Genomic DNA, 9,695 nt, shown 5'->3' with positions numbered 1-9,695 from the left:
ACACGTGTCAGCCTCTTGTGCCTCTCACCCTCCTTAATAGAATAGATAGTTAGAAGAGGACTCCCCTTTCAGGGGCATGTGGCGTAGCCTTTGAAGAGCACGTGGATTCTTCAAAATAAGTAAGTATAGATATTTATTTATTTATAAATATTTTTATAAATGTAAATATAAATATATAAATATATGTATGTAGTAAATATGCACACACACACACACGCATTAATATAACTCAATAAATGTATCTCACTTTCACACACACACACACACACACACATATTTTTCTTAATAAATTATTTCATACACACGTACACATTCTTCCCCCACAACCCCCCGTCCCCTCTTTTTGGCCTCTCTTGTCTTTACATTTAACTTTGTTCTTCGAGCATTTAATCCCTAACCAATCCTTCGTATAAAAAAATTTCCTCTCCTATTATTTCTATTTTAAGAACGATTTAACCCTTAGTTTATAAGCCCCCCTACCTCTATATATATATTTTTTTAATTAGCTAAAATTTTCCTTTTTATTTTTTATAATTCATTTTTTTCCAACCTTTTTTGTCCTCCCTTTTCTTTTATATCATTCCTCCCTCTTACACTATTTTTTACACTAAAAATTAGTAATGATTTTTTCCTACTATAGATTTTTAGTATTTTTTGAGTCTTTTTATCTTATTAGCACAATTTAGTTCCCTTTCCCCCCTCGCCTCTTTGTTTTTAACTTAATTGACCTCCTCTAAATTTCTCTCTTTCCCCTTAAAAAAAAAAAACCGCTTAATTTGATTATACCCTATATATATATATATATATATATATATGCATATATATATGTATATGTATGTATATATATATATATCACTTCATTTATAGAGTTAATATAGGACTCATATTCTTTTCTAGCCAACTCTATAATCAATTTCCACTTTTTCTTCCCCCTTATACCTTAATGTCCCTATACACAATAAACCCCCTAAACCTTCCCCTACCCTATCCTATCTCCTCTAAACTATTAGCGACTGTTTCTTGCAGCCACCCTACGTGCTACTTCCCACAAAGCACCACCCTTTTCCCTCTGTAACGGCTCTGCCTTTGCTTGCCCTCCTCTTTTTTTTATTTTCATCTTTATATATGCTCTACTGTGGGAACCGACTGCCTCAGCTCCCTCTCCGTGCCTCACTAAGCACCAAGCTTGTGAGTTGGCTCATGGCAGCGCGACGCTTCTCAGGGGTTGCCTCAAAGCTTCTACGTTCTTCTTTTTGCCTCTTCTCTCTCGGGAGCTTTCAGACCGCGCACTTCTGTTCCTCCCCGTGATACCCCCCATCGGTTTGTAGTTCTTCACTGGCTCTTCTTTATTGAGTAATTGCAGGCTTTTTCACTTCTCCTCTCCCTTAGGCGTTTGGTCGTTGCGACGGTATTTTCTTTCCCACCCTTCTTGCTTTAGAGTTACTTTCTTTTCCTCCTACAGGTCCTTGGGTGCAAGCCAATGGCAACTCCTGTCGCTCTGTTTTCTTTGCCTACGTTATCGTTGTACAACCCATTACTTTAGCAGCTCTTGACTCTACGTAGTTTAGATACGGCTCAACTTCTTCTTCATGGCGACTTCTCTTGACACAGTTTTGCAGCTCCTTCTCTTTATTCATTCACTGTGCAACGTGATGGATTTCCCTACATTTGGTATAGGTATCACTGCTTGGCCAAGCTTCTCTCAGCCACACACTGCTCGCTCCGTGCGCCTTTTTCTTATCGCGTTCTTTTTTGTCTCTGCTCTTAATTTGCTTACTGTCTCTTTCACCAGCTTTCGTGGCCGCACGACAGCGTCGCTTCGCCTCTTGTTTCTTTGGCTCCATGAGTTGTCGCGCTGCGCTCTCACTCAGCTTGTTACACCTCGTGGGCTCTTCATTTCTTGGTGATTGAGTGTGTTAAACGTTCCTTGCAACGTATTGGTAGCACGGCTGCATGGCAGTTACGTGTTTTTTTTCCAAGACGATCGTAATGATTGACTATGGTACTTATATATGCATACTCTTTACTTTGTCCTTTGCAATTAATGTATGTTGTAGTTTCTCAACACACCTATCTTCTTGGCCCTTTTACTTGTATCTATATTGTGTTTCATTACTTTATCCATTGTAAATTATTCATTCTCTCCACTTTTCTTGTTTATTATTGTCAAGAAGAAATTTTTACTTGCATGCACTTTGCTTATAGACTAATTTTTACCTTATTGTTTTCCTACTTAACGACTCATTTAAATGCTCTACTAGAATGTATATTAATTTACTTTAGATTAATATATACATACTTGCTTTAGATTAAAACTATGTTTGTCTCCATTTACTCATTTAAAACTTCTTAGATATGCATTCTCTTATTTTAAAGGTAATTAATTCATTTGCTTTTATTTAATAAACATTTATTTATGTAATGCAGTGCGTTTTTTGTTGACATATTTGTCAATCGTATCGACTAAGAGTGTGGAATCCCCCCCATTAAATTTGTTAAGGGTGTGGACTACCCCCCTTGTATTTTTTTAATTTTTTCTATGAGTTAAAATTTCCCTTTCAAGAATTTTATATACATTTTATCACTCTTCTCTCTCTCTCTCTCTCTCTCTCTCTCTCTCTCTCCACTCTCTCTCTTATATTAGAAATATGTATATATATATAAATATAATATATATACACATACATATAGAAAGAGACAGAGATTAAATTTATTTATATTTATATTTGTATTTATTAAAAAAATATATAATTATATTTACATTTATTTCTATACATTTGTATATAGTTAATATATTTATATACTTATACATATATAAATATAATATTATTGCCCCCCCCTCTCTCTCTCTGTGTGTGTGTGTGTGTGCAGTCTGATGCACCATGTGGCATCTCGTATGCGCCTCTTGCACATTGCAGTGCCGCCTCTGACTCGCAAGGCAGTCGTATGTGACTCCCACTATGTGGCACCTTGCTTCACCCTATATTGTGCAGTGCCGCCTCTGATTCGCGCCACGTGGTGCAACCTTCTTCTTCTCCATAGCTCCGCATACTATCTCTGCACCCCTGCCAAGCCATGTGGCACCATAGTATGCTCAGTCTCCTCATCAGTGTGCCATGTGTCCCCTCGACTATTGAGACTGCTTCCAAGAATCCACCACGTGGCGATCGCGAGTATGTCAGACACACTTGAGCAGTCAGATGATGTGTCAGACGTATCTGAGCCATTAGATTGGATCTAAATTGTTTGCTACCCCACCGTCTTGCAGTCCACCATGTAGCGCCAAGGTGGGCCCTGTAGGCTTCTGGGCCGCATTCAGTATGCCATGTGGCATGACGACTCACTCACACACACACACTCTCTCTCTTTCTCTCTCGTGTTGACTGTGCCGAGTCCCAATCTCTGCCACGTGCGCGACACCCTCAAGGCATTTACTCATGCCACCTCATCTCAGACTGCCTCTGCCTTACACAATCTGCCTACTCTCCCCTCGTGCTACCATGTGGCTCTCCATAGCTCCTCCTCTCTCCCAGAACTCCTTCCTCTCCCCCGAACCTCGTCTCTTCTTGATGAGCCTCCCTCGAACCTCCGTTCCATTTCCGAGCCTATGGTGAACCTCCATTCTTGCCCAGATGGGATTAACATCCTTTAAGAATAGAAAGAGAGCATTCCCATGCCTTCGTGGGACAATAGGAGGCTTTCACCTCAATGTAATGGGGGAACAAAATGCTCTCATCTCTGCAGCAATTTTCAGGCTCCTATCATCTCCGCTCCAAACGCTGCTTTCGTTTACAACCCTTTCCAATTCGTCCAAATGCTTTAAAACCTTAGGAAAGCCTATCCATCCACTTAACGTTGATCAATTTTGTGATTTTAGTGGGACGAGCTCTACAATCGAGTTTGCCAGCAGAATTCCAGAGCTTGAACTATTTTTCACCTCCGTGGAGAAATAGGGAGAAGAAATCCAAGACGTGGGAATGTGCTCTAAAAGTAAAGACTAGCAAAGGTGTTAGCTTGCACATAGGCATCAAAAATGTGATCCACGTGTTAGCTTTCACTCAAATGCCCTAGCTTGACAATCAAGTACATCTACACAATTGTACCAATTGAGCTTGCTTGGAGGCCATCAACAATGTGACATGAGGATTTGGAGGTCTTTCAGTTGCACCAGCTTGATGCTCGAGTAACATGATCTCAATAATTTGCAAGATCTCCATTTCATCATGCACCTAAGGTCATTTATATGTAGAAAAAGTAAAATTCTTCACAATGTAAATGACCTTTAGGTGCATTTCATCATGCACCTCAAGGTCATTTATATGTAGAAAAAGTAAAATTCTTCACAAAAATAGTTTCCATACTTGTTATAACACATCTCCCATATTGAAATTGTCTAGTCCACAACAATCTAAATGGTGTCAATTGCTTTTATTTGATGACGTTGTGATATGGGGGTATTTGGCAACAAAACCCCAAACCCCTCCCTTTTTTTTATGTGCATATGCCAAATACCCCAAACCCCTCCCTTTTTTTTATGTGCATATGTATTTCAAACATGGAAAGGAAAGAGCACCCTCTCTATCACTATGCCCTCTAAACTTAGGGAAAAAAGAACCTCTAGAAGAGTAAGGTTGGAATAGAAATGATCCATGACATAATCTTTTCCCAAAAGAAACCTAACTACTCCCCAAGGGTTCTTTTATCCATAGCTAGAGATCGCTTCCCATTGTCAACTCCCAAAGTGGATTAATGTTTCCTTGCCATCATCTGCTTCAAATTCTTCCCCTCGTTCTAGGTAAGAACAATAATAGACTACTTGCTCTCGCATGGAACCTTGGCATAAAGGAATGGCCTCCCCCATTACTCCTATGCCCCTTGCCCAAGCCTGCCTTAGAAGACAAAGTATTGAGTGCTACATCTTGAAATGTGGCGATCAGCCAAGTCATCTAGAGAGTTGCTAGGTTTGTTCCACATAACTTTTCAACATTGGGGAAATGGCTCTCATAATCTCCATATTTATGCATGAGCAATATCTTTGTATAATATGATTTCCAATATATAATATATAATATATATTTTATACTATAATATATAACATATTTATTATAAATTATATATAATATAATATTACATTATATATATATGCGCTACAGTACACACACACACACGTGCGCACGCATGCACGCACGCACACACAGATATGTATATGTATGTATGGATACATATAATATTATATCATATTTATATATGATATATATGATATATTATAAATAATATATTTATAATAACATATAATGAATATAATATAACATATATTACATTATAATATATAATATATATAATATATAATCTCTCTCTCTCCCTCTTGCTCTGACCTATGCTGTGCCACATCACGTCATCGAATCCCCACCCACCACATCATCCCTACATAGTTTGCACTACACCACACCATGGCATCACATTTGTATGATGCAATGTCATCACAATGCAGTCTTGCATAGTCTGCAGTTCGCCACGTCGATTGTGTCAGTGGCTCATGTTGTGCCACATCATCAGACTATGCCTTGCCTAATGGCCGCCACACCACGTGCCAGTCTCCCTTTGTCCCTCTACACTCTATCGTGCAATGTCGTCCTCACCGGTCACCACGTGTCTGTGGCTCTGCTGGCCGTGCCCCTGCCCTCGATGCATGCACGCCACCATGTGTCATGGCCACTTAGGTTTCTTTGCCCTTTGTTCTACGCATTTACTGCGGAGTTTGAGAGCATTGAATTCTGCCACATTATCCTCCAATCAAGGGCGCAATCTATGTTACATTAGCTGGATAGACTGTGTGCCGCACGCATGTCCCTTTGCCACGTGGCGATGTCTCGCGCCCACCTACTCACTGCATCAACCATTCATACATCTTTGCCAAATGTGGCTCTGCCATGGCACACCCTCTGCCATTTGTCAGCCCCCTGTGCCCTCTGTGCCCTTCCACAGTTCCCCTGATCGTTTGCCAACCCCCTATGCCTCGTGCCCTCTGCCCTTCCACAGTTCCACTGCTCCTCTGCTTGAGTGTGCAGACCCTCTCCCTTAGCCACATGGCACTCCACTCTCACCTTCCACTCTAGTGTGGCACTCTGGAATTCCTCCCCGAGCCTCCCTTGAACCTCTAAGAACCTTCTAGAATTTCTCCTCCGAGCTTAGAACCTCCTCCTCCACTTCCCTAACCTCCCGTGAAGCTCCCTTGTCACTCTCTCCAAATCTCCATAGTGCTCCACGTGGATCCTTTCCTTAAAGAATAGTAAGATGGGATCACTATGCCCTCTAAGCTTGGGAAAAAACAACCCCTAGAAGACCAAAATATCAATGATTAGAAAGAACACTCATCAAATGTATGTCCTTGAGTTGGGCACTAAGTTGAAAATTTAAAGCTTTATTCTTACACTAGACATATTGCACATTAAAGTCATTTAATCAAAATTTGAAAAGTAAGATCAAGCTAATTGAAGAGGAAGTTAATTGAAGGCCTTTATTTTGAAAATGAAAATTCAATTTATTTCTTTAGTGAAAAGTTGGAGTATCCCAACTAAGCTAAGTTTCAAGGGATAGCTTCAACATTTCTTACCAAGGGGAGACTTGAACTCATGACATCCATTACCTACTCAGGAGGACTTACATGAAAATGTTGTGGAAGAAGTAAAGTATGAAGGTTTTAAAGTCTTACCTCATTCTTACACTCACAAATAAGAGGGGAGGATAAGATGGGAGGCTATGCAACTATATGGAATGCATGCTACTTTATGGAATGCAAGGTACACAGTGCAAATCATGCTGACTATACACTAGCTACTCAATGACTGCATGCTACTCTTTGACCCTCCAATATTTGTTCCCCTCTGCAGTAATAGAATCTTCACCCACATCCTATCTAAGCTTCAAATTTTTATCTTTCCCCTTTGTAGAACCACATCTGATTAGTACCAATGACCATGTGGCCTCCTGACCATAAATAAGCTGCAGAATGGGTGTGAGAGGATATAAGCAATTTACCATTGACATGAGCAGAGCATTGACCAATGACTACTAACATGAGCTTGTGCATTCCATTCCACTAGTTAGATCGAACGAAGTGGAATATGGCCATGGCTTTGACTGCCAATGTACAAGGGCTTGGTAAGCCAAGTATGCAATACAGCAAGCCATGTCTCACATATGCTAGTAGATGAAAAGCAAAGCAATCATCCACAAATAAGCACATCAATGTTCATTGCCTATAAAATACATAGCAAGCATTGCCATTAAATCAGATGGGAAAGCCACCAATTGATGTATATGATTTTTCATCGATCCCCAATGGAAATCTTTGCCACTTAAACAGATGGAAATGCCACCACAATCTCTAGATGATGTACCTAAAGACCCATAAGGAAAGCACCAATGCCTTCCACCAATGCCTCACAAATGCAAGCTAGTGAATGCCTCACAATTCCACAATGCCAACCCTCCAATATATTCCATGCATTCTGAGGGGCAGTTACACCTAGGACAGAGCATCTTGACCATAGGACTATGAGATTCAACATGGCTATCAACATGGACAATTTGGAATATATCTTGGCATTGTTAGCCAGTTGATGTGCATGAGGCAGATGGTAGATGCAAAAATGTGGAATATGGCTATGATTCTGTTAGCCTTTGTAGAAGACATTGGTCGTGAGAATGCATTCTTGGAGTAGGACAGAGCATCTTGACCATAGGACTATGAGATTCAACATGGCTATCAACATTGACAATTTGGAATATATCTTGGCACTATTAGCCAATTGATGTGCATGAGGCAGATGGTAGATGCAAAATGTGGAATATGGCTATGGTTCTGATAGCCTTTGTAGAAGGCATTGGTCCTGAGAATGCATTCTTGGAGTAAATAAAACCAGGCCACGGCCTGGTTTTACCTACTCCAAGAATGCCGTGGCCTGGTTTTATTTACTCCAAGAATGCAATAAAGCAAAGCAAGCCTCAGATTTGCAAGCAGATGAAAAGGATAGCTAGCATCAACAAATCAACATATCTATGATTATGATCAATGTCCCATCAATGCCACATTAATGATCAATTCCCCATCTAGTGATCAATGCCCCATCAATGATCACATACATCAATGATTAATGCTCCATCAATGATCAATTCTCAATGCATGTTTGCAAGATGAGAATCAACATGGCTATAGATGTGTAGCAATGCTTACAACCTTAAAAGTTTGGAAAAGCTCCATGCAAAAAAGCCAAAAGATCAACATGAGGCAAATGGAAGATGCAAAACATTGGAATATGGCTATGGGTCTGATAGCCGTTGCAAAAGGCTTTGGTGTTGAGAATGCATTCTTGGAGTAGGTAAAACCAGGACGTGGCGCCGCAGGGTAGTTTTACCTACTCCAAGAATGCAATAAAGCAATGCAAGCCTCACATATGCAAGTAGATGAAAAGCAAAGCAAGTCCCATCAATGATCAATGCTCCATCAATGATCAATGCCCCATCAATGATCAATGCTCCAATGATCAAAGCCCCATCAATGATCAATGCTCCGATGTGTAGAAATGCTTTCAACCTTAAAAGTTTGGAAAAGCTCCAGGAACTAAAAGCTAGTAGATCAACATGAGGCATGTCTTCTACCATTGCCTTATAGCTACAAGCCTAGAAAAGGTCAAGAATGGAATTCCTTCTAGCATGCTTGAATGGCATTCCTTCCACCATGGCATTCCTTTCAACAATGCCTCACATGTTGAAGCAATGGAAAGCTTGTCAACATTATGGGCATTGCAAATATCATATAAAAAAACGATAGCACTGCCACTATAGTAGATTGAAATGCCAGTAGAAAAGAATGGAAATGAAATTGAAGATTGCTTTGGCTTTGACAACCATTGTATATGGCTTTGCCTACTATATGCATACTTGGAGTAGGAAAAACCAGGCCGTGTCATGGCACCATGGCCTGGTTTTGTCTACTCCAAGTATGCATATAGTACCCAAAGCCATATGCAATGGCTCTCAAAACAAAACCAATCTTCCATGTCTTGTCACCCAAATGAAAGGCCATGAAAAGCAATGGAAAGCTTAAGAAAGGCATGTTATCCAACATTGCACAACTCTATCATGGCATGCCATCCATCATTGCATTATAATGCAAGCAATGGGAAGGTCTATTATGGCATGCATTCCACCATTGTATGACAAAAGCAAACTAAGGAAAGCATCAAGTTTGACCTTTCATTGTATTCAACTCCACTGATCATTCCATTCCCTTCCATTCCATTGATAGCATTCCACTTCTTGGATCATTCCCATTTCCATTCATTGCATCTTTATCACCTTCCATTACATTCATTGCATTCCACTCATGTGATAATTCCCATCTTTGGGAGAGGATTGCTTTTCCATCTTGAGTGAAGAAATGGAGGCGGCATGCCTGCATTGATAAGGTAATGGAGATGACGTTTCATGCTAGAGTGCATACTTGGAGTAGCCAAAACTAGGCCACAGTGCCGCGGCCTAGTTTTGGCTACTCCAAGTATGCACTCAAGCATGGCATGCCATCTCCATTTCCTCCCCAATGTAGTTAAAGAATTTCTCAAGTATAGCATGCCTTCTCCCATCATCTTGAAGCTACATAAACTGAAAAGGTCAAGAATGGCATTCCTTCCACA

This window comes from Dipteris shenzhenensis, chromosome 17 (assembly GCF_047967505.1).
Source record: "Dipteris shenzhenensis isolate YYH24624 ecotype China chromosome 17, Dip_SZ_1.0, whole genome shotgun sequence".
In the NCBI taxonomy this organism is placed as follows: Eukaryota; Viridiplantae; Streptophyta; class Polypodiopsida; order Gleicheniales; family Dipteridaceae; genus Dipteris; species Dipteris shenzhenensis.
The sequence above is the reverse complement of the archived record's forward strand: the minus strand, read 5'-3'. Positions refer to the sequence as shown.